At 36.7% G+C, this 26224-nt stretch overlaps 1 long non-coding RNA gene across 1 annotated transcript; it reads left to right on the top strand.

The window, feature by feature from the left end:
- Positions 1-19884: 19884 nt before the first annotated feature.
- Positions 19885-21962, top strand: LOC145121088 (uncharacterized). The gene is made up of 3 exons (XR_013714497.1): positions 19885-20004; positions 20111-20123; positions 20669-21962. It is a non-coding gene; the product is annotated as an uncharacterized LOC145121088 (long non-coding RNA).
- The last annotated feature ends 4262 nt before the right edge of the window (positions 21963-26224 follow it).

Below are 26224 nucleotides of genomic sequence, written 5' to 3'. Positions count from 1 at the left end.
TGAGAAGTGAAGTTACTATCACGATTGGAAGTAATTATTTAGCGGCACACCATGTCTCGCAACAGTTTCATCCAAGTATACTTGTGCTTATTTCTCTATTGGATCTGTTTCACGTATGGCAAGAAAATGTGCACTCTTAATCAGCCGGTCGACAATTATTTAAACACTATTATTCTGTATAGCAGTCTTGACAATTGGAGCAGCACTAGACATAAAGTCAGTTCTGAATTCTACTTGCCTATCCGGGGTAGTCTAGGCAAATCATCGGGGAAAGCGTCAGGATTTTCATTAACAACGGGAACATCATTTACAGTTTTCTTCTCCTCTTTTGAGATATCAACTGTATAGGCTAGATAAGTAGAATACTCATTTGATATAAGTTTACGGGTTTCTAGGAAAGAGATTATTTTTAAGATTTTAAGTCTTTGTTTACCGTAGACATAAATAGGATTTCCCCCTTTCGATAGGGATACGTATCATATTTTCGTAACAAAAGAGTTCTATGTGGTTCTTTGACAACCAATTCATGCCGAGAATAATTTCAAAGTTGGCAAGGAGATAGGAATCAGGTTTAGCAAGAAAACTATAACCTTCAATTTCTATGACACAATCTCTATAGACTTTATCAGCAAGTAATGATACACTTCCCGCGGTATCTACATGAAATGATTGGGTGAATGTATAATATGCAATTTGAAAATAATGCGCAATTTCATGAGACACAAAAGAATCTGAGGCATCAGAATCAAATAAGATGTGAGCAGGTCTAGAGTTGATGAGAAATGAACCAGTCATAACATTCGGGTCCTTGCGTACCTTTTTTTTATGGTAATCTGAAATGTACGGCCTTTAACTAAACGATTCTCAAACTCTTCAAACATCTTAATTGATGGTGGTGCTCAAATCTGCACTCACTCTTCGTTCTCTATTGGGCTTTCGGTCTTAATCTCGAAATTAAAGAAAAAATCGATTCTCATTGCAGACTCTTATTCCTTCATGAATTTGGGTTATAGACTCAACCTAAGATAAGGTCTTCACTTTTGCTACAACAACAACCCAAATGGTCATATTCTAATGACCTTTGATTTCATAATGCAGAAGACAGGCAATGAACCATACTCTTATTTCTATTAGTCAAACACTATCATACAAGAAACCTTCCTTCATGTTCTAAAGTGATATAATATCTTCATAACTAGTAGCATTTCTAGCTAATAGTTTCTTAATCCTTTAATGAAGGCTGTTATACTTTTATCGACTACCTCGACCATCTCCTTCTTCAATCTTCCGACTGAAGTTTTGTCGCTACACAAGACATGGTTCTCTGAACCATGATGGGCTTTGAGCATTCTAACACTCCTAAGGTGTTCATGCAACCCTAAATACCTTGGATCTATGTTTTCTCTATTATACATGAAAACTTGAAGTTTCCAAGGTATTGCCCTAACTAGCATATAATCATATGTATTTGCATAACAAAAACTAGATAGAATACATACCTTTTCTTGTAGTTGATTACTTGGAGCTTTATGAGCCTAACACCAATAGTGTGAATGCCTCAAGTGGAATCACAAATCACCACCAACAAGTTGGAAGACTTGATAGAAAGTATGGATGCTCACAAAATCGGCTCTTTTTTCTATTACACACACTAGTGCCAATTTCAAGTGCCAAGTACCTGTTTATATAGTATGGTTGATTAGGGCTACATTCATGTAAACCCTAATACCCATGACCTTTCATTTCCATAGGATCCATGGGTTAAAAACTCCATGGACTATACATGCAAGCTTAGTCCATCCTAAATGAACTTTGGCCCATTCTATATATATATATATATATATATATATATATATATATATATATATATATATATAAGAGTCCATATGTAATTAGTCTCTTTTTGATCACTAAATTAATTCCAAATTAATTCTTGATCAATACTAATTAAATAATATGATTTCATACGAATATATTATAACCAATAATATATTAATAAATCATAAATATAATATTCTCAAAAGACTATTCATACAAATTATTACGGTGAAGTGCAACCCAAATGGACCATGCCGCGTCGGGTCGAGTACTTACCAATAATAGTTATGGGCTTAGACATATAATCCAACAGTCTCCCACTTGGATAAGTCTAAAACTATTATTCAAGTATGACTCCAAGATCCCGACCAGCAATCGTAGCTCTTAAATCCGTTGCCGAACTCTGACCTAGTCAAATGACGTGTCCATTAGATAAGGGATCATATATTCCTCCACTCTAGATATCATATGGACTGAGACATGGATTATAATCATTCTCTCTGTCCATTTGTTGTTTCCCGATTTCCAATTTATGACGACTGACTAATTGAACAAATCAAATCAGTCCAGGCTTGGCCAAGCACTTAGGGGTATAATCACAAAATCATCGAGGGGCCCACCGATATCGCTTTTATCCCTCCAAGGGTAACAGGAATGGATAAACTTTGACCCAAGTGTTCGCTTGTACTTACTCATCAAATTACACACAACGATATGTTTTATAACAGCCAAGTTACTGGTTGCGTTTACATATGTCAATGTGAAACTGTGACAACCGTCAAATTTCGGTCAAGTCAAAGTCAAACAAAGTCAACAAGTCAAACCGGTCAACTCCAATAACCCTTGTATGTTAGGGTTTACGTTATGTAATCACTATACAATTCGCTATTTTAATGAGAAATCATCATTTGGAAAGTTCATGTGTTTGATTTTCCTTAGCCTTAAAAGTGCTAAACAACGAACCAAAGCGATAAAACACTATTGCACAATCATCGGGATTGTGTACGACACTAAAACACGGTTTAACGGGGTTTACGAACCTTGCGTTGTGAAGCCGGACACTCAAATTAATCACAAACCAAACCTCTCTAAATCGTTTTCACTCTATCTCTTTCTATTTGAAATCTCTCCCAAATCTCTCTCAAAAGTTACTTTAACTTTTTGTAATCATTTGGGTCATATCGACCCTTAACCGGGTCAAAAATCGCTTGAAACGGGGTAAAAACGGGTAAAATAGCCTTAAGGACCTGGAACTGAAGCTTCAGGACCGAAGCCTCTCATCCGAGGCCTCGGATCCGAAGCCTCTCATCAGGACCGAAGCTGAAGCCTCTCAGGAGACCGAATCCGAAGCCATCAGACAGCAGCCTCGCATGCGAGGGTCCGAATCCGGCCTCCATGCGAGAGGTCTCGCAGACGGCCTTTTTTTACCGGTTTTTCGACTACGACTTCGTTTTAACTCCGTTTTTCATTATTTTAACGTGGGATTTTCACCCAAAACTTTATTTTATAAACTAAGGCCCCAAAATATATAAATCTCCAGGGTTTTTATAAAAATATATTAAAAGAATTAGTGGTTGAACTAATTATTGAGGGAATATTTGCTTTTCCTTAATTTATGGCAAAAGCAAACCACCACCACCTCACTCTATGATCAGCCACTCTTTCCCACTACCCCTTGTCTCCTTAGTGGACCTTTACACCCAATCTCCAGTTCTTCCCACGTTCTAAGAGCTGGAGGATTGATCCTCTCTCCTCATTCTCCATAAAGTCCTTTCATTCTACACTTAACAACCAAAGAACACTCTCCAAAATTCTCTCATCTTTTCTCTCAACTTCAAGGCTTTCTCCAGGGATTTCTTTCTTCAATTAGTAAGTATCTTCATCATTCATATAATTATTACACTCCATTATACTCAAATCAATGATATCTTACACAAATTCCATCTTATTCGGTGTTAGATTCTCGAATCATCAAGACATCTTCTTAGTGTTCTTGGGTTGAATACTTCCTCTCTCTCACTTTCATCTACTGAAACCACATAAGGTGAGTTCATACCCCTACATTTACATGTTTTCTTAAGTTTTAAGGGGGGAATACAAGTAAAATCATCAAGAACACAATTAAACTTTTTCTAACAGATTACATCAGAAAAGATGGACTTTAATCACGGACTGTTTTGGTCAACTTAAATATTTTAGTTTTCAAAACTGTTCCAGGTGCAAGTAGTTCAAACTCTTAGCTTTAAAATGGCTACTTGCACATCTCCATATGATTTGTCTACAATTTATGGTGATTTTTACAAAACTGCCTATCATTTCAGAGGCAAACCCGGACCAGTCTGTGATTATGAACATTTTCACCTCTGTTAGAGATCACTAAAAATCATGATAAAATTTACGAACAAACTAGACTCATATTCCAAACTCTCAGAATTTGCGGATTTAGATTTAGAGCTTTGATGATTTTTCTATAAATTTTCTAAGAACAGTAACAGAAACTGTATTCAACGAAAAGTTGCTGTCAATTTCATTTCACCTTGTAACATGTTGAGCAAGGTGTATATCTTTATGTGATTATATGTTATTGCAATATATGACATTTTATCTTAATATTTAGACACACATCAGTTTACAAATGGATTTGGACATATAAAATATAAAGAATAACAAGTGATTATAATCAAAGTACAACCGATACATTCAAACATTTAATAAACTATTTTGAATATAGTTTGCATACATTACTACGTACTACCCTTGGTTGATAAACTATAATAGGTATAGTTTATGATACATTACATAACACATACATTTAAAAAGGGTATATTTATACAAAGGATATTTTCATTAAGCAAGGTACGGCCATACGGTACCAAGTTTTCATAACACGTAATTCCGTTAATGACTTTGTGAGACATTTACTTCAAATTACCATTAAGTCCTGTATTGTAACCAGAGTCTCCTTGAGGGAGAGCATGATAGTTGTGTATAGATCTATATTGGGTTTGACAAACCCACACCTAAACTGAATGCAACAGTTAGACTGATAGGTCTGGGGTGACAAATGTCATAACATTTCCGACGCCTGAAGAACGTCGTTTTAGGCAACCTTGGTCATAGTATGGTTATAATAAACTCACATAAAGTATTAATAAACATTGGAATTTACGGGAACTTCATTAAAATTTAACGAGTTTATGTCGATTTAAACTTGCATTGTTTTACTATAAATATGACAAATTACTTGTACATTTCCGTCTTTGGGTTTTAAGACTACATTTACACATTAAGGAAAATATTGGATTTTCTAACACAAATACTACTTTTACAAACGAAAGGCTTTTAATAATACCAAACAAAAGCTTATGAACTCACCAACCTTTGTGTTGACACTTTTCCAAACAACTTGTATTCTCAGGAAATCATTAAACAGGTAACCAAGTGCTTTTGAGGATGGGACGCTAAGGCGTCTACTATTTCATATTTTGTCAACATATTGTAATTGATTCGTAAACATGTAATTCATACAATGATGTAACTTTTTCAATTATATATATGTTGGTTGTGTTTGCTTGAATTACTATTACAATTGTTGTTATGATACTATACATGAAGTCCTCCACCCCCGGACGTTTCCGCCATCCTTGGTTTGGGGGTGTGACAGATTGGTATCAGAGCACAGTTTATAGTGAATTAAGTATATCAAACCACATAAGATATACAAACTATAAACACAATTGGGACTAATAGTCTCTGATTTGTGCAATTTTCAAATAAATATACTCTTAGAAAATAAATGATTTTCTTGATTAAAGTATACATACATACATTACATGCTCGCATGGTATCATAACTAGCGAAAACATAAAGCAAAAGAAGAAGAGTTGAACATTTTGAGTATGCCTTAGTATATGTGGATTAAATCTGGGAAGGATATAGCCTGATCAACTATATCTGTCCGGGAATTAACTTGCATATACCGGGGGATGGTCAGGATGGGCAACAAATCTAACAAACCTAATAACAGACTACAAAGGATACTTTAAGAACTCAAAACTAAACATTTACAAATACTATAGGAGTATTTTGTGTTACTATAATAAATTATCTGAGAATTAAATAGGTCTTTATTTATAGATCAATAGCTGCTAAGTGGATGCGCTAAGGTCATATGTAACTAAGATGCTATAGACTTAGAATTTATGTATCTTTGTTTCACTTCCTGTCCTTGTTTGGTTGTGGTCTTGGAGTTAGGGTCATCTATTCGAAGGACTATTATATCTTAATCACATATGACTGGTATGCACTTTGCAACTAATTAAGTAACCGATAAAGATCATTTTAAAATATAATATATTAATTATGTCCCGACTAAATTATTATATGTGAAACTTTTACAAACAGTCATATACTTGGAAACAAGGAAACTCAAATAAAATATTTTATACTTTCATTTTACCTCATAACCCAATGTATTGGGTCAATTAAAAGTATAAAATCGTATGTATCGTAAACATACCGGAAAACAACGTAATAATATACTTTATGTATAAAAGATTTCTCTTCCTATAAATATACTTTTACTAAAAGTACATTGGTTTACGACTTATGAAAGAACCATGCCGCCAAGGAGAAGACCAAGACCTTCCGGCAACACAGCAACACCTCCTCCGCCGCTGCCTCCACAGTTTGATCCTGCGATGTTCCAGGCTGCAGTAACAGCAGCCGTAGCGGCCGCAATATCGCAGATAGGGACAAACGGAGCTGGTGGTTCTAGATCGGGTGCTACAAACTCTAACCACGGAGACAGTACGTGGCGTACAAGAGAGTGTTCCTACAAAGACTTCACCAATGGTAAACCCGACAAATTCAATGGGAGCAGGGGAGTCATCACTTTAATGCAATGGTTTGAAAAGAATGAAGTAGTCTTTCAAGTGTGCTCTTGCCCCGAAGCGAGCAAAGTTAAGTTCGCAGCCTTCACTTTCACCGGCCGGGCCCTTACTTGGTGGAACTGCCGGATTAATTCACTTACTCTCGAAGTGGCTAGCTCCATAACCTGGGCAGAACTAAAAACCTTGATGATGAAGGAGTACTGCCCGAGAGGCGAAATTCAAAAGCTGGAACAAGAACTTTGGAACCTCAGGATGACGGGCTCCGACCTTGAAACCTACACCACCCGATTCAATGAATTGGCTCTCCTCTGCCCAACAATGGTTACTCCGGAGGAGAAAAAGGTGGAGCGATACCTTTGGGGACTGTCTCCCCAAGTGCAAAGTAGTGTCCTGGCTTCAAGGCCAACTACTTTTGACAGTGCCAGGGAGCTGGCACAACAACTTGTTGACCACCGAGCCGGTCATAATACTACAACCACCACCACTGATCAATCAAAAGGGGGAAACAACAAAAGGAAGTTCTGGAACCAAAAGAAGAGCCAACCAGCACAGGACCCCGCTAAGAAGCAACAAACTGTTGCTGTCCATGCTGCCACTAATGCTGCCACTACTGCACCACCGAAGCCATATGCTGGAACCCTACCCAAGTGCAACAAGTGCAACTTTCACCACAATGGTGCTTGTAGGGAGATGCACTGTATCAACTGCGACAGGAAGGGGCACACTGCTCGTTTCTGTAAAGCGCCGGCTCGACCAATCAACCAAGTCGCCAGTACGGGGGCAACCCGAACCTGCTACAACTGTGGAGACGCAGGTCACTTCAAAAGAAACTGCCCCAAAGCACAAGCCCCTAATGCTGGTGGAGTAGGAAGAGTCCTGGCAATAGGACATGGGGAAGCAGTCGAGGATCCCACGGTGGTTACCGATACGTTTCTCCTCAATAACTCTTATGCATGCGTACTATTCGATAGTGGAGCGGAGAGGAGTTTCGTGAGCCACCAATATAAACAATTACTTGAACAAAATCCCCAATCACTAAAGGATACTTATGTAGTAGAAATGACAAATGGGAAAGTAGAACGCACTAGCGATATATACTCAGAGTGTACTCTCACTCTAGACAACCATACATTTAAAATTGACCTGATGCCGGTCACCATAAAAAGCTTCGACGTAATCATCGGGATGGATTGGTTAGTTCCTCACCGTGCCGACATTCTATGTTACGAAAGGGCCGTTCGCCTCAATCTACCAAATGACGAAACCCTTCTCATCTATGGTGACAAACCTAGTGCGAATTTACAAATCATCTCATGCATCAAAGCCCAAAAGTATCTCCAGAAGGAGTACCACGCCTTCTTAGCCCATGTAGTAGACAAGAAACAAGACGTGAAAGACATCAAGGACATCCCCGAAGTGTGTAACTTCCCGGATGTGTTCCCAGAGGATCTTCCTGGTGTACCACTCGCACGACAAGTCGATTTCAGAATTGACTTAATACCCGGAGCTACCCCCGTAGCCAGAGCTCCCTACCGCCTCGCACCATCAGAAATGCAGGAGTTGTCCAGTCAGTTGACCGAGCTTTTGAACAAAGGGTTCATCAGACCAAGCTTCTCACCTTGGGGAGCACCAGTCCTTTTTGTAAAGAAGAAGGACGGATCCTTTCGCATGTACATCGACTATCGGGAACTAAACAAGCTCACCATCAAAAACCGATATCCTCTGCCCCGAATCGACGACCTTTTCGACCAACTCCAAGGAGCAAATTTCTTCTCAAAGATCGACCTAAGGTCAGGCTACCATCAGCTACGAGTTCAAGAAGAAGATATTCCCAAAACTGCATTCAGAACTCGCTATGGGCACTACGAGTTTGTGGTGATGTCCTTCGGTTTAACAAACGCACCTGTGGTATTCATGGACCTAATGAATAGAGTGTGTCGACCCTACCTAGACAAGTTTGTAATCGTATTCATCGACGATATCTTGATCTACTCGCGAAGCGAAGAAGAGCATCGCCTACATCTACGCCAAGTGCTAGAGACACTAAGAGCGGAGAAGCTTTATGCTAAGTTCTCTAAGTGTGAATTCTGGATTAGAGAAGTGGATTTCCTTGGCCATGTGGTAAGTGAGAAAGGCATACATGTGGATCCCTCCAAGATCAAGGAAATCGAGAATTGGTCAGCACCCAAGACGCCAACCGAAATTCGACAATTCCTTGGGCTTGCTGGCTACTACCGAAGATTTATACAAAACTTCTCCAAGATTGCGAAACCACTCACCACCTTGACGCAGAAAGGTGTGATATTCAAGTGGGAAAATAAACAAGAAACTGCTTTCCAAACGTTAAAACAAGCCCTATGCAGCGCACCGATCTTGTCTCTCCCAGAGGGAACCGAGGACTTCGTAGTGTACTGTGATGCTTCGAATCAAGGCCTCGGATGTGTGCTCATGCAGAGAGGGAAGGTTATCGCGTATGCATCAAGACAACTTAAGACGCACGAGGTTAATTATACTACGCACGACCTGGAATTAGGAGCAGTGGTATTCGCTTTGAAGATCTGGAGACACTACCTCTACGGCACGAAATGCACTATCTTCACTGATCACAAAAGTCTTCAGCATATCCTCAATCAGAAAGAGCTCAACATGCGACAGAGGAGATGGGTAGAGTTGCTGAATGACTACGAGTGCGAAATTCGTTATCATCCGGGCAAGGCCAATGTAGTGGCTGATGCTCTAAGCAGGAAGGAGTACTCGGGCCGCCGAGTAAAATCCTTAACAATGACGATCCATTCCCACACGACCATACAAATCAAGGAAGCTCAACTAGAAGCTTTGAAACCAGAAAAGGTGGCAGGAGAGACATTAAGGGGAATGGATAAAAACTTAGAAGTCAAGGATGATGGAGTATGTTATCTCATGAATCGAATCTGGACACCGAAGTTCGGTGGACTCCGAGACGTCATCATGAATGAAGCACACAAGACTCGATATTCCATCCATCCCGGGTCAGATAAGATGTATCTGGACCTCAAGAAATTATACTGGTGGCCGAACATGAAAGCTGAGATTGCTACCTATGTGAGCAAGTGTCTGACTTGCGCCAAGGTCAAAATCGAATACCAGAAACCATCCGGGCTATTACAACAGCCGGATATACCTGAGTGGAAGTGGGAACGAATAACCATGGACTTCATAACCAAGCTGCCTAAGACATCGGGCGGGCTTGACACCATATGGGTAATCGTAGACAGATTGACCAAATCAGCACACTTCCTACCGATAAAAGAAACCGACAAGATGGAGAAGCTGACTAGAACGTACATCAGAGAGATTATACGACTCCATGGTGTGCCGATATCCATTATCTCCGATAGAGATAGTAGATTTACCTCACGGTTTTGGCGGTCTCTACAAAAATCATTGGGAACTAGGCTTGACATGAGTACGGCCTACCACCCACAAACCGACGGACAGAGCGAACGAACCATTCAAACGTTGGAAGACATGTTAAGAGCTTGTGTGATAGACTTCGGTAAAGCATGGGATACCCATCTACCGCTTATCGAATTCTCCTACAATAACAGCTATCATACTAGCATCAAAGTCGCTCCATTCGAAGCTCTTTACGGTCGCAAATGCAGATCACCCCTGTGTTGGGCTGAGGTGGGGGATACACAGCTAGCTAGAGAGCAAGTCTCTAATAGCACCCTCACTGGCCCTGAAATCATAAGGGAAACCACAGAAAAGATCGTTCAAATTCGAGAAAGACTGAAAGCGTCTCGCGATCGGCAAAAGAGTTACGCAGACAAACGACGCAAACCCTTGGAATTCCAGGTGGGTGATCGTGTACTACTAAAAGTTTCCCCTTGGAAAGGAATGATACGATTCGGCAAACGCGGGAAACTAAATCCAAGGTACATCGGGCCATTCGAAATCCTTGCTAGGATTGGGCCAGTAGCATACAAACTTCGATTACCTCAGGAACTCGACAAAGTACATCCCACATTTCACGTGTCGAACCAAAAGAAGTGTTTGTCTGATGAGACACTCGTAATACCACTCGACGAAATCGAAGTTAACGAAAATCTCCACTTCGTGGAGGAACCAGTCGAAATCATGGATCGGGAAATCAAACGAACGAAACAAAGTCGTATTCCCATCGTGAAGGTCCGTTGGAACGCTATACGAGGACCCGAATTCACCTGGGAACGTGAGGATCATATGAAACAAAAGTATCCACATCTCTTCCCAAACTCTTGAAATCCCAGTCAAAATGAAAATTTCGGGACGAAATTCCTTCTAACGGGGGGATGATGTGACAACCGTCAAATTTCGGTCAAGTCAAAGTCAAACAAAGTCAACAAGTCAAACCGGTCAACTCCAATAACCCTTGTATGTTAGGGTTTACGTTATGTAATCACTATACAATTCGCTATTTTAATGAGAAATCATCATTTGGAAAGTTCATGTGTTTGATTTTCCTTAGCCTTAACAGTGCTAAACAACGAACCAAAGCGATAAAACACTATTGCACAATCATCTGGATTGTGTACGACACTAAAACACGGTTTAACGGGGTTTACGAACCTTGCGTTGTGAAGCCGGACACTCAAATTAATCACAAACGAAACCTCTCTAAATCGTTTTCACTCTATCTCTTTCTATTTGAAATCTCTCCCAAATCTCTCTCAAAAGTTACTTTAACTTTTTGTAATCATTTGGGTCATATCGACCCTTAACCGGGTCAAAAATCGCTTGAAACGGGATAAAAACGGGTAAAATAGCCTTAAGGACCTGGAACTGAAGCTTCAGGACCGAAGCCTCTCATCCGAGGCCTCGGATCCGAAGCCTCTCATCAGGACCGAAGCTGAAGCCTCTCAGGAGACCGAATCCGAAGCCATCAGACAGCAGCCTCGCATGCGAGGGTCCGAATCCGGCCTCCATGCGAGAGGTCTCGCAGACGGCCTTTTTTTACCGGTTTTTCGACTACGACTTCGTTTTAACTCCGTTTTTCATTATTTTAACGTGGGATTTTCACCCAAAACTTTATTTTATAATCTAAGGCCCCAAAATATATAAATCTCCAGGGTTTTTATAAAAATATATTAAAAGAATTAGTGGTTGAACTAATTATAGAGGGAATATTTGCTTTTCCTTAATTTATGGCAAAAGCAAACCACCACCACCTCACTCTATGATCAGCCACTCTTTCCCACTACCCCTTGTCTCCTTAGTGGACCTTTACACCCAATCTCCAGCTCTTCCCACGTTCTAAGAGCTGGAGGATTGATCCTCTCTCCTCATTCTCCATAAAGTCCTTTCATTCTACACTTAACAACCAAAGAACACTCTCCAAAATTCTCTCATCTTTTCTCTCAACTTCAAGGCTTTCTCCAGGGATTTCTTTCTTCAATTAGTAAGTATCTTCATCATTCATATAATTATTACACTCCATTATACTCAAATCAATGATATCTTACACAAATTCCATCTTATTCGGTGTTAGATTCTCGAATCATCAAGACATCTTCTTAGTGTTCTTGGGTTGAATACTTCCTCTCTCTCACTTTCATCTACTGAAACCACATAAGGTGAGTTCATACCCCTACATTTACATGTTTTCTTAAGTTTTAAGGGGGGAATACAAGTAAAATCATCAAGAACACAATTAAACTTTTTCTAACAGATTACATCAGAAAAGATGGACTTTAATCACGGACTGTTTTGGTCAACTTAAATATTTTAGTTTTCAAAACTGTTCCAGGTGCAAGTAGTTCAAACTCTTAGCTTTAAAATGGCTACTTGCACATCTCCATATGATTTTTCTATAATTTATGGTGATTTTTACAAAACTGCCTATCATTTCAGAGGCAAACCCGGACCAGTCTGTGATTATGAACATTTTCACCTCTGTTATAGATCACTAAAAATCATGATAAAATTTACGAACAAACTAGACTCATATTCCAAACTCTCAGAATTTGCGGATTTGGATTTAGAGCTTTGATGATTTTTCTATAAATTTTCTAAGAACAGTAACAGAAACTGTATTCAACGAAAAGTTACTGTCAATTTCATTTCACCTTGTAACATGTTGAGCAAGGTGTATATCTTTATGTGATTATATGTTATTGCAATATATGACATTTTATCTTAATATTTAGACACACATCAGTTTACAAATGGATTTGGACATATAAAATATAAAGAATAACAAGTGATTATAATCAAAGTACAACCGATACATTCAAACATTTAATAAACTATTTTGAATATAGTTTGCATACATTACTACGTACTACCCTTGGTTGATAAACTATAATAGGTATAGTTTATGATACATTACATAACACATACATTTAAAAAGGGTACATTTATACAAAGGATATTTTCATTAAGCAAGGTACGGCCATACGGTACCAAGTTTTCATAACACGTAATTCCGTTAATGACTTTGTGAGACATTTACTTCAAATTACCATTAAGTCCTGTATTGTAACCAGAGTCTCCTTGAGGGAGAGCGTGATAGTTGTGTATAGATCTATATTGGGTTTGACAAACCCACACCTAAACTGCATGCAACAGTTAGACCGATAGGTCTGGGGTGACAAATGTCATAACATTTCCGACGCCTGAAGAACGTCGTTTTAGGCAACCTTGGTCATAGTATGGTTATAATAAACTCACATAAAGTATTAATAAACATTGGAATTTACGGGAACTTCATTAAAATTTAACGAGTTTATGTCGATTTAAACTTGCATTGTTTTACTATAAATATGACAAATTACTTGTACATTTCGGTCTTTGGGTTTTAAGACTACATTTACACATTAAGGAAAATATTGGATTTTCTAACACAAATACTACTTTTACAAACGAAAGGCTTTTAATAATACCAAACAAAAGCTTATGAACTCACCAACCTTTGTGTTGACACTTTTCCAAACAACTTGTATTCTCAGGAAATCATTAAACAGGTAACCAAGTGCTTTTGAGGATGGGACGCTAAGGCGTCTACTATTTCATATTTTGTCAACATATTGTAATTGATTCGTAAACATGTAATTCATACAATGATGTAACTTTTTCAATTATATATATGTTGGTTGTGTTTGCTTGAATTACTATTACAATTGTTGTTATGATACTATACATGAAGTCCTCCACCCCCGGACGTTTCCGCCATCCTTGGTTTGGGGGTGTGAGAGAAACCAACTCGCAACTACAACTCACACGTCTCCATTTGAAGAATATAAAATATTATCATCCCATGATTCACTCGTGATAAAATCCATGAAGTGATTCAAATGAGCATGTGTTTAATCGAATACTCGAATCTCATTCCAGGAGCACTCATGAATGTTGCAGCAACTTTTGCTATGTCTAAACACTTTAGACATCTACAAGCCCAATTCATGACAATCTTGATTCATACCTACTTCCAAAGTATGATTGACTGTGGAGATTTTGAATAACCTAGTTATTCGGGAAGTCAAAACATGCAAAGTGAAACGCAAGAATAATACTAATCCTATATGGCCCCGAACCTTTTGAGCCATATTGATTACTCATTATTCATTGTATAATGTTTCGAATAATCAACTTAATACTTGAATTGAAACAATAGTCATGCCATGCTCCAAGCATGCATACTATGTTTGTCTAAACAATAGCTATGCCATACGCCAAGTATGCACACTATGTTTGTCTATGATCCTTACTTTGTGGAATAGATCAATTGAACATAATTCCAATGATTCTCATTTCACAATCCTAAATCCTTATCGTAAATGTAAGAATTCCAAATTCCTGCCATTTACCGAAATCTGTTAGATTCTAAACTTATATGCATTGATCTTCTTGTAATAACTATGCACAAAGTCACAAAGACTTGTCACCAGACATTACATCGTATTCTAATGGAGAACAATTCCATGGAAACGAAGTCTCAAATTTAAAGTACATTCCTTTGAACATCCTTCTTGCATTAAGTTTTCTAATCTTACACAGATTTAATGAATCACTTCCACCTATGGAAACATTTCCACACTGCCATTTTGACTATCACTTCTGAACAAGAGTTACCTCTTTTCAGAATATGTCAATATGGTCCTTCCAAAAATTTACACTTATACTTCCAATTGTCCATGAGCAACCAATCTTTGGTAAACCTCAGATTATCCTTTACAATTTCTTAATAATTTTAGTCATATCCAGTTCTAGTACTTTTTCCCTCTTAATGCCCTAGGCATTTGGAAAAATTTAGAACAGATGAATATTACAGCACATGTAATCGATCCTATATCCGAAGCATATGGGACACGATTCATGATGTCTCACATAAAGACATGATACTAGACCAATCTTTTGCTATAATATTTCTATTTCTATTTGCCATGTTCTCATAATTCAGATTATGAAAAGGGATGCCGTAATCGTAATCGAATTTTAGAACACAAATAATGTAATCGTGACTAAATTTGATTAAAGACTCACAATATAAGCTTTTAGAATTGGAATGAAGTATAATTTCCTCTCCCTTAATTATAGCAAAACAACTTTTCAAACCCTGCAACTTTGCAAATTGAAACTTTTGTTTTCTATAATTAACATTGCTGACTTGCAACAGTTAACATAATAATCATGCTCCCACTAACATGATAATTATTAGCATAATACTTATGCTCCCACTATCTTTGACATGTATCCAGAAATCATCTGGACTTCTAGAAATCAATACTGTATTGACTTTCTTACCAAAGTTCAGATATCTGATACGAGATGCTTTGATAAAACTTTATCAATAACATACAACTTTCCTTAGATAGCTCACATGTGTCTGTAAACAATTTTTAGAACAATGAAAAGGGATGTCGTAATCATAGTCTCAATTGTTTAGACCTTTTCCATTTCTCACAAGTCCATGCTAGTGTGCCGGTTAACCACACACGCTCCACTAACGACTTTGAGAATGCAAATATCACAATTGCTATCTACTTAAAATCTACTTAGTGAAAGCGTTTCCTCACCATCATTTTCATGAATCGGAGAGAAACCTTATGACACTTATATTTTATGGTGTATGTGTTCCTATCCATGTGAATTTGTGAAAACCATAATCACAAGACAAGGTTAGTGACAAATCCAAACTCATATGAACTTGTGCAATCTTAACTTCTTGCCACTTGGCAGCACAAGGCCTACCATGGCTTCCAGGTTGTTATCCAAACAATTGAGAACTTGTAGAACTTAGATGCATAGTCAACTTTAACTGGAATGGGCATAGAAATAAGAGTATGTCAACACGATAGGTTACAAACCTCAAGTCGTGCGCTAGTGATAAACTACAGGTTTTATTCTTGATTAGTTCTTGAAACTCTTTCAGGATCTTTTAGACTCCCACTGTCCTCTTGACATATAAGACTCTCTTGCCAAGAACCATTCCTTAACAAACAAATAGTCAAGAGATAGTGCGGATTCTTATTAATATAAACACTTCACACAATTGGCCTTAATCTTTGTTTAATCCAAAACATCACAGCTTACCAATTTCAAATGTACAAGAATAGAAAACATTTTACTCTACATTTGACAAGTGTTATAAACCTTCTTTAAGATATGTCACTCAAGTTACAATCTTGGAGTATGACTCTAAGAATTGTTTTGGAACCAAGTATGACTCATCGTCTTGATTTAACCACTTCAACAATTCATGACTCCTCTTCTTAGCCATAAGAATGCACTAAGATGTCCTTAGAGGATTAATTGTGATATGGTTTCATAATCATTATGATGATCATAAAACATGATACTAAATTACTCTCCCATCTTTTCAGATTTGAGAAACTTTTATCTTTCTGCATAATTTGATTCTTCTCATTCGTTCTGCCATACATTGAAACCTTTCCAATGTTTCAGAATTATACTTAAACTTGTAAGTATAACCATATTTACTAAACTTTAGTAAATCATGACGAATATTCTTATCGATCTTTGTGGTGGACTTGACTAGTGCACAAGAATGTGTACTTGGTCCCATAGTCCTTCACTTGACTCACATGTACATGTGAACAAGGAATTAGTCTTAATTTTTCCAAAGATAAAAATTCTCATTCATCATACAATACAACTCGCATGATTCCAAGTTTCTGTCCATTTGAAACTTGGGTGATGAGTGTCTTTCCTTATTTGGTAAATTTAGACACTACCACAAATGAAAGAATCAAATTCATATTTCCAATATAGCTAGAAACATACAAACATCAATTTTCCATAAATGCCATTGCAAGGAGATATAAAATAAAACAAATTTTTTTTTATTTATTTATAAAATGCGGAAAAACTTTTCCTTACAATGCAACTTTAAATGAAAACTATGCTATTACATATTTCCTAGCAATCTATCATAACTCTAAGCAGCAGCTCAAAAATCCGATCTTCGAACCATGCGATTGAAATCCATCTTCGCGATCAGATTCAACATACTTCTTCCTTTAAGCTTCCTTCCCTTTGCATGATCCTGCCAAACATCAAAATGCAACCTAGTCACAACACGTATTAAGAATCAACAATTAGAAACTTAACATAGTTAGATAGTGTACTTACCTGAAGCAGAGTCAAACATTTTGTCTCTACTTTCTTTCAGATCTTTCAGGTAGTCAGGGCAGCTTCGCTTCCAATGTCCCTTCTCTTGACAGTAAAAACATACAAACTCTTTGGGAATGGTACATAGGACTATCATAGACTTAGCATTTCTCTCTACCATTTGGTCAACTGGGTTGACCATGGCCAAACCCTTTCCATTGGGAAGAGAAAACTTTTCTGGACTTCCAATGTTACCATTGTCATTGTCCATGGAAGTTTGAGAAGTAGATCTTCCACCCAAATTTACTTTTCCAGTGCGCCAAAACATTGTTAATTCAGCAGCAACAAGCAAATAGTTGAGATCAATAAGGGTCATGTCGTGGTATGTCACATAGTAGTCCTTAATGAACTCACTATATGACTCAGGAAGTGATTGAAGAACCCAGTCAACAGCCAACTTCCTTGAGACTTCGACACCCAACACTCTCAGCCTGTCGATATGTGACTTCATCTCCAAGACTTGAGAACACACAGGCCTTCCATCTTCATGTTTCATTGCAAGTAGGGCTTGAGTGACCTTGAATTTTTCAAGTCTTTGAGCTTGTGGGTCAGGGAGAATAATTGGAGGAGGTAGAGGAAGAGAAGTATGATTTCCATGATCCAATCGCGGGATATCATCTTCATTAGGAAAGCTTGTTCCAAAGGATTTGGGAAGACCATAGTTGTCCGAACCAGACATCTACAATGGGAGATAATTCAAGTTAGTTGATTTAAGTCCTTAATAGAACACCCAATATGAAATATTAAGGCCAGGACCCAACACAATATTTTATAACTTGGAAGAGGGATGCCGTAATCCAAGCTACAAAATATTTGAAGGTAGGCGAATGACGATTCACAAATTTCCACCATGAAAAACGAAATAGGTATTAGGTTTTAATTGGATTGAAACTCCTAGATGTTTTGAGATTCATTGAAATTTTCAATGGCATGTTTAAATCTCGATTGTGCCCTCTCAAGTTTGTGACTAGGATGTCAAGGATCACAAACAAGGTGTGAATAACCATGCAAATTAACTTGGTACCCTTAACTTTATCACCTAGTCGATGTGCCGGTTAACCACACGCGCTCCACCGATCTATGATAAACATTAAGTTACCCTTTTCCACACTTACTAGTCCATGTTAGTGTGCCGGTTAACCACACACGCTCCATTAACGATTTGGTAAGGTACAAAGTGTAATTTCATGGGTTAGCACCAAATTCATATTTTCCTAAATAACTAAGATTGGGAATTTATAAGTGTTTAGTTACTTAGTATTTATCATTATACTTTTAATGAGAATTATAGTCCTTGTCCTACCCATTCGGCTAACGACCCTCCACCAGTCAAGGAAGCGGTGGGTGAGAGTGGACACCCATTAAGCTGCCATTTTATAGGCAACAACCTTATACCCCCTTATAGACCGGCTTCGTGAATAAGGCCTACTAACGGTAAGACTGACTTGCTCTTATACATATATATATATATATATATATATATATATATATATATATATAATTAACTTATAATAGTATAAAGTATAAGGGTTGAATTTTAACTTTTAAAACTCTAGGGTTTGGAATTTAAAGTGTGTATGAGACTGTGACAACCCGGAATTTAGGGCTATTATTATAACCGCCAATCTATCCGTGAATCTCATGTTATATCCGAATGACTGAGTTTTAGTGTATCTTAAGAAGGAAAAGTAATTTCATTCTAACTATAATACGATACTAGATGATATTGCACTTTCAAATGTACAACGAATCAAACCGCACAAACTGTAACCTTAGGATACGTCTGAAAAACTGAAAATTCGTAAAAAGTCATTTTAAGCGAAACAATTATTCTAGCCTCATAGTATGTGTTTACCTGTTTCCGAAAATATAAAGAACGTCCAAAACAGAGTTTGTATGCAAAAGATACGACAGTTTTAAGAAAACAAGCGGTAAAACACTGTTTTTCATTAATCGCGTGAAACCGAATCGATCCGTTGAGGCACTTACGCTTTGCTGACGGGATTTCCGATAACGTTTTTGGACTCAGGTTATAGTCTATTATTTAATTTCACACTCGAAATATTTTTAACAACAATATTTACAAAAATTGGAAAAACGGACACCGCGAGTCGTTTAGACGCAAAACTTCAAACACAATTTCCCGGAGATCCGTAACTCCAAAAATTAATTTGTTTGATGTTCCGGAATCATTGAATTAAACTCTATCTAACGGTAATCTCGAAAATTTATCCCGATGCACGGATCCCGATGCACCCAGTTTTGTGTGTTTTGGGCAATTAATTGGGGAATAACCCATGTGGGGCCCACATGTGACCCAAGAAGCTAAAAAGTCCAGATTTTCTCCCCTTCTACTTCTTCCCGACGTTCTTCTTTCCTCCCCTCTCTTCTACTTTGTGTGCAAGTCTACCCAAAATGGTACAATGCTTGGTTGGAGGTATGGCCACAAAAGGGTGTGTGTGTGTCCCACTTCTAGTATAAATAAGAGCTCTTAGAAGCCATTAAACTCACCAATTCACAGCCATTTCTCTCAAGTTCTCTCCCTCCATATCTCTCTCTATTCCTATTGATTTCTTGATCACCACCCTTAACCACTGCAACCCCATCATAAACCACCACCTCTTACGCTGTTGATACTGCCGCTGTAAGTACTCATCCCCAACATTTCGTTATTTATTTATTTATTTTTTTGTGTATGATCGAGCCTTGACGAGGTCCTGAATCATTTTTTTATCGTTCACTTCATGCAGGCGAACACACGAGGTAAATTACCTCCTGTGCAATTGAGTTTAATTGATTTTAATTTTTGTCACATTTTACTTAAATAATGCCCTCAAAGTGTGCTGATGTTACGAAATCAACCCCCACCCCTTATACGTCCATTTCAAAATTTACACAATCCTCCCCTCCACTTCAAAGGTTTCTACAAATAGGACCCTAGGTCCCAAACTTCAATTCCAAAATAATTCTCAGCCCCCTCCCATAGAATTTGTTTACAAAACTAGTAATAAGTCCCTAAACTTCATTTAAAATGTTCAAAACCTACCCTCCTTGGAAATCTCTTACAAAAACAAGTCCAAAGTCTCAAACCTTTGTCTATTTTATTTATTTTAACCCCTCTGTAGAGATTTATTTGCAAAATAAATCCTAAACTCCAACCTAGAATTTAAATAAACAATTTTAGTCCCTTATTTGGAAATTATTAACAACCTTAGTCTATTTAATATATTTAAATTCGTGAATCGGCCCCATACTTTGGTTAAGTTTCCAAACAATCATTCACATATTAATTTATGTTAATATTCTAGGAAACTAAATAAAAATCTCGACGATTCGTATTCACGGCAATACATCTCGCTTTTTCTCGCAACAATTACTCGACAACCACACATTAAGGTGAGTGTTACGGCCCCACTCTTACATATTTTCAGGGGGGAATACATGTAGTACTTGTATATCTAGTATATATCTATTTTATAAATACTTTGTTTAAACAAACAACACCACCGTTTTTATGCAATATAAATCACACGGAAATAGTATTTATTACGCTACTATTTACGGTACGGGGAATCTGGTTTCAAGGGCCGAATGGGTTGCTGGATTTCAGAAGTGCTATAATGTCAAAATGGTCCTGCCCTCGGTGTTTCATGTCTGGCCCTCGTCTGTACATGATAGTACGTGTACTAAGTAATATTTATCATACGAAATACACAAAAAAAATATCATTGTTTTGTGTAAATACTTTACCAGTTTTAGAAATAATTGTTTAAACGCTTACATGTTAAGTAAACAAAATCGTTTTAAACCTCAATAGCTACATATGTTATGTTGTTAAAGATAATACAACTAATAAAAATAACATATACGTTCCAACTAAAATTGTGCTATGACTGTATAGCCAGTTATCAACTTGGTAGTTTCATTATACCTCATACATACACAAAAATATATAAGTTTATGTATTTTTACGAGTTATAGAACTTGTATCTTAGGCTCATTTATGTGCTTGTACTCAAAGTTTTATCAATTGTTTAAACAAGTATCGTACACTTTACGTGTATACTTATCAAATATACTTGTTGTTTATCCGTATCTGCGGTTGTTAAGTTCAACCTTGGCAGATAACTGTATCTGTATATCCGTATGTTTGTTTATCCGTATCTGCGGTTGTTAAGTACAACCTTGGCAGAAAACTTTATTCGTTACCCGTACAACCATGGATTTGGTTGCTTTCCAACACAGTTTTAAGTATGTAATTACTTATGGAACATAACGTTTTGGCTTTCAAAGATTCATTACAAACACAGTTTTACGTATGGGTTTACTTATACAAACTATACATTTTGGCTTTTAAAGATTCATTGCAAACACTGTTTTAACTGTTGTTATACATACAAAGAAAATACTTTTTAGACTTATTAAAAGTATTACTGCGTTAGCAGAAAACCTGTGACACTCACCAACCTTTGTGTTGACTTTCAAACTTACATGTATTCTTAGGGGATCATCAGACAGGCGTTCAGACAGAAGGTTAGCCGTGGATTGTAGACGACCTAGCTAGCTTGTTTGTGTTATCTGCTTACCTGTTTAAGGCAACTACTGTACTATTATTATCTGTAAGAACCCTGTATTCAAACTTAATGATGGAATACAAATGCAGTTTTGTTTATCGTTGTACTTGTGCTATATATTCAGTTTATCTATGATCCATGAACTTAGTCCCGCTCCCGGCGTGTTCCGCCTTGGTCGGGGGTGTGACAGAGACTTTACAAATTCCAAAACTTGAGGGAAAGTTTTGAACAATTCAAAAAAAAACTTTTGGATTTTCATAACTTATGATTTTAATTAAGGTTTTTAAAAGAAACTTTAATGGAGAGACTCTTGAACATCCATAACTTGAGGACAAGTTATGGAGTCCATAAAACTATTTATGAGAAAGACTCTTCAGTTATGTAACCTATGAGTTTTTAATGGATCTTTAAAAGAAAATGAATTTTGGTAATCCATAACTTGAGGACAAATTATGGACTCCATTAAAAAACATTTAGATCAACAATTAACTAACAAACAATTTGCAAATAATTCCTATGATCTACCAAAACTCATAAGTGTATGAACAATCATATCAACAATTTCAAAAATCATATAAACACATATAAAACTTGAAATTTTGATAATAACCTTGAAATTGGTTTACCATAATCATTACCACATCATAAAAACAGGTTTTATAAGTCCAAAACAGTTTAAGGTAATGATTCTAGACCAATTCCAGCCTTAAAACACGAAAATCTGCGAACTGGAAGATCAACTTGTCGAGTTCTATAAGGAACTCGTCGAGTTCACGCTTTAACACATGAACTCGTCGAGTTTTTGGCCAGAACTCGTCGAGTTTTCAGTCTCGGCAGATTCTTGGTTTTGAAAAATAAGTTGCATCAAGTATAATTGAAAACAACCCTAGGCTCTGATACCACTGATGGGTTTTTGTCACACCCCAAAACTGGAACGACGGAAACGTTCGGGGGCGGAGGACGTCATGTACAGTATCACAACAATGTATAATAGTAAAACAAGCAACAACATCATCCATTGCATTAATAGTATAATTAAATACAAGTGTGTTCTGTATAGTTTATAAGACTCCAAAAATATAAATCAAAATAAGAGATGAGTCTTGAATGTGCTCCATCTTCTCAAAACCTGGTCATCGGTACCTGTCTACTAGCGACCTGAGAATACAAGTTATTTTGAAAGCGTAGATCAGCATTAAAGCTGGTGAGTTCATAAGTATTTTAGTGTCATTGTTTGTATAAGTTTGAAGAAAGTGCTTGTAAATGTTTGATGTAAAAGTTTGTAAGTGTTTGATGTAAATGTTTGTAAACTTCCTAGAAAATCCTATATTTTCTACTAAAGTACCCTTCTTCCAAGACTCAACTGTTCTTTGTGTTTGTTCTTTTGTAAAAGTGTGTGTGTTTTCCCAAAGTATGACTATTATTACCAAAATATAGTTTTCATTACCGTTTATGTGAGAAAATCACAATGTGAATGAAATGGGAAAATAAAGATGTACTGTAGTTTTATCTATGTAACTACCAATGTACTAACTACCTCAAACCTGTTTGTTTAATTAAGGTAAACTGTGATAAGATTGTAACCATACTTGATTGACTAGTATAACACGACGCTCGAGACGTCGAAATGATATGACATTCGTCACCCGTAGACCTGCAGGTCCCACTGTAGCTAGCAGCAAGGTGTAGGATGGTCAATCCCGTATAGATCTACACACAAATTCACGCTCTCCCTCCAGGAGACTCTGGGTACAAAACGTGACACAACCATATATTGTCGAGCCATGAAGTAGTATCTCACATTAATGTTATAGTATTCTTGTATTTATATAATATGTTCTAGTGTAGTGTATATTCTCTCTGTCTAGTATATAGTATGTTCTCTAGTGTATAGTGTGTAGTATGTATTGTTTCTCGTTATAGTATGTATTGTTTCTCTTTATAGTGAGTATTGTCTCTCGTTATAGTATGCTCTATCTGTTTCTCTTTTAGTGAGTATTTTCTCTCGTTTTAGTATGTTTGAACTGACTCATGTATGAACTGACTCGTGTATGAACTGACTCTTGTATATTTCGTTGTTCTAGTAATAGTAAGTAGTGACTTCCTAAACTATACCTATTATAGTTTACTAGTAATGTTGTTTGTATGAATGAACTGTTGGATTAATGTCTAAGTCCATAACTATATTTGGTATGTACTTGACCCGACCCGGCATGGTCCATTTGGGTTGCACTTCACCGGCATAATTTATATGGATAGTCTTTTGAGAATAGTATATTTATGATTTATATTAATATATTATAAGTTCTAATATATTAATATGGAATCATATTACTTAATTAGTATTGATCAAGAATTAATTTAGAATTAATTAAGTGATCAAAAAGAACTAATTAAATATGGACTCTTATATATATGGAATGGGCCAAGTTCATTTAGGTTGGGCTAAGCTTTCATCGATGGTCAATGGAGCTTTTAACCCATGGATCCTATGTAAATGAAAGGTCATGGGTATTAGGGTTTACATGGATGTAACCCTAATCCTCCATAATATATAAAGGGGTCCTTGGCTCACAAAATTGGCACAAGTGTGTGAAAATAAGAGTGGGCCGATTTTAGTGTGCATACATATTCTCTCAAGTTCTTCCAAGGTGTTTTGGTGATTTGTGATTCCATTTGAGGCTTCCACACTATTGGGGCTAAGCTCTTAAAGCTTGAAGACATCAAGCTACATCAAAAGATAAGCCATCTAACTAGAACTTTGTAGTATAGGCGCTTCATAATATGCTAGTTAGGATGAAACCTTGGAATAGTTAATATTTGCATGTATAATAGAGAAAACATAGATCCAAGGTTTATAGGGTTGCATGTACACCATAGGAGTGTTAGAATGCTCAAAACCCAACAGTGGTATCAGAGCCATGGGTTGTTTTCTGTTATATTGATGCAAATGTTTTATTTTCAAGTTGAAAAAAAAGGAAAAAAAAACATGACGTTTGTCAAATTTTAAGATAATTACTTGTTTTGTGAAAAACGAATTATTTGTAAAATTTGAATCATTTGTTATATGAGTTGAATTAGGTCAAATTTAGTAAAAGATAAAATGATATGATTATTTTATTAGTTTTAAAAGTTTGATCTAAATGTTTTAAGGAGTTACATATTTTGCCATAAAATTTTGGAGCTCAAAAGTTTTTTTTTAAGTTGTGATCTTAAGGGTTTTTGAAACTTCCATAAGTTATGGATATGAAAGTTTTTTTTAAAAAAAAAATTGATTCAAAGTTTTTATGGAGTTACAAAATTTGGTGTTAATGTTTTAAATAATTCCATAACTTGTCCTTAAGTTATGGAACATGGAAAGTTTCATCATAAAACACCATTAATTCCATAAGTTATGGAATCCAAAGGTTTTCAAGAATTACAAAACTTGCCCTCAAGTTTTGGAATTTGAGAAAAGTTTTTTATGAAAAAAGAATTGAATTCTAAAACTCTTGGGTTCATAACTTAAACAATTAATTAAATGGTTTTAATTTTGAGTTTAATAATTGGAATTATGATGTTTTGTTGAATAGTTCTAATTAACTCTTATGGACTTTATTAATAGTTAATTAAAGCGTTTAATTAAAAGAGTATTATTAATCCATAAATATATGGTTTGAGTTTAATTAAATTAAAAGTCTAGCTTAATTAATAGATTAAACCACCAAGTATTTTAAATGTCTAAAATACACCCTTATACTATTATAATATTAAAAGTTTAATATATTATATGTATAAGAGCAAGTCGTCTTACCATTAGTAGGCCTCATTCACGAAGCCGGTCTATAAGGGGGGTATAAGGTTACTGCCTATAAAATGGCAGTTTAATGGGTATCCACTCTCACTCACCGCTTCCTTGACCGGTGGAGGGTCGTTAGCCGAACAGGTACGACAAGGACTATAATTCTCCCTTCATTATAAGTATAATGATAAATACTAAGTAACTAAACACTTATAAATTCCCAATCTTAGTTACTTAGGAAAATGTGAATAAGGTGCTAATCCATGAAATTACACTTTGCACTTTGTTTAAGCTGGTAGTGGAGCGTGTGTGGTTAACCGACACACTAACCTGGACTTAACAAGGTAGGCAAAGGGTAACTTAATGTTTATCATAGTATCGTTGGAGCGTGTGTGGTTAACAGGCACATCGATTGAGGGGTAAATATTAAGGGTACCAAGTATATTTGCATGGTTACTTCACACCTTGTTTTGTGATCCTCGGCATCCCAGTCACAAAACCTGAAGGGC

This window comes from Lactuca virosa, chromosome 6, assembly GCF_052849685.1.
Source record: "Lactuca virosa cultivar CGN04683 chromosome 6, Lactuca_virosa_CGN04683_v6, whole genome shotgun sequence".
Taxonomy (NCBI): Eukaryota; Viridiplantae; Streptophyta; class Magnoliopsida; order Asterales; family Asteraceae; genus Lactuca; species Lactuca virosa.
Note: the sequence above shows the minus strand (reverse complement) of the source record. Positions and strands in the feature narration are given on the sequence as shown.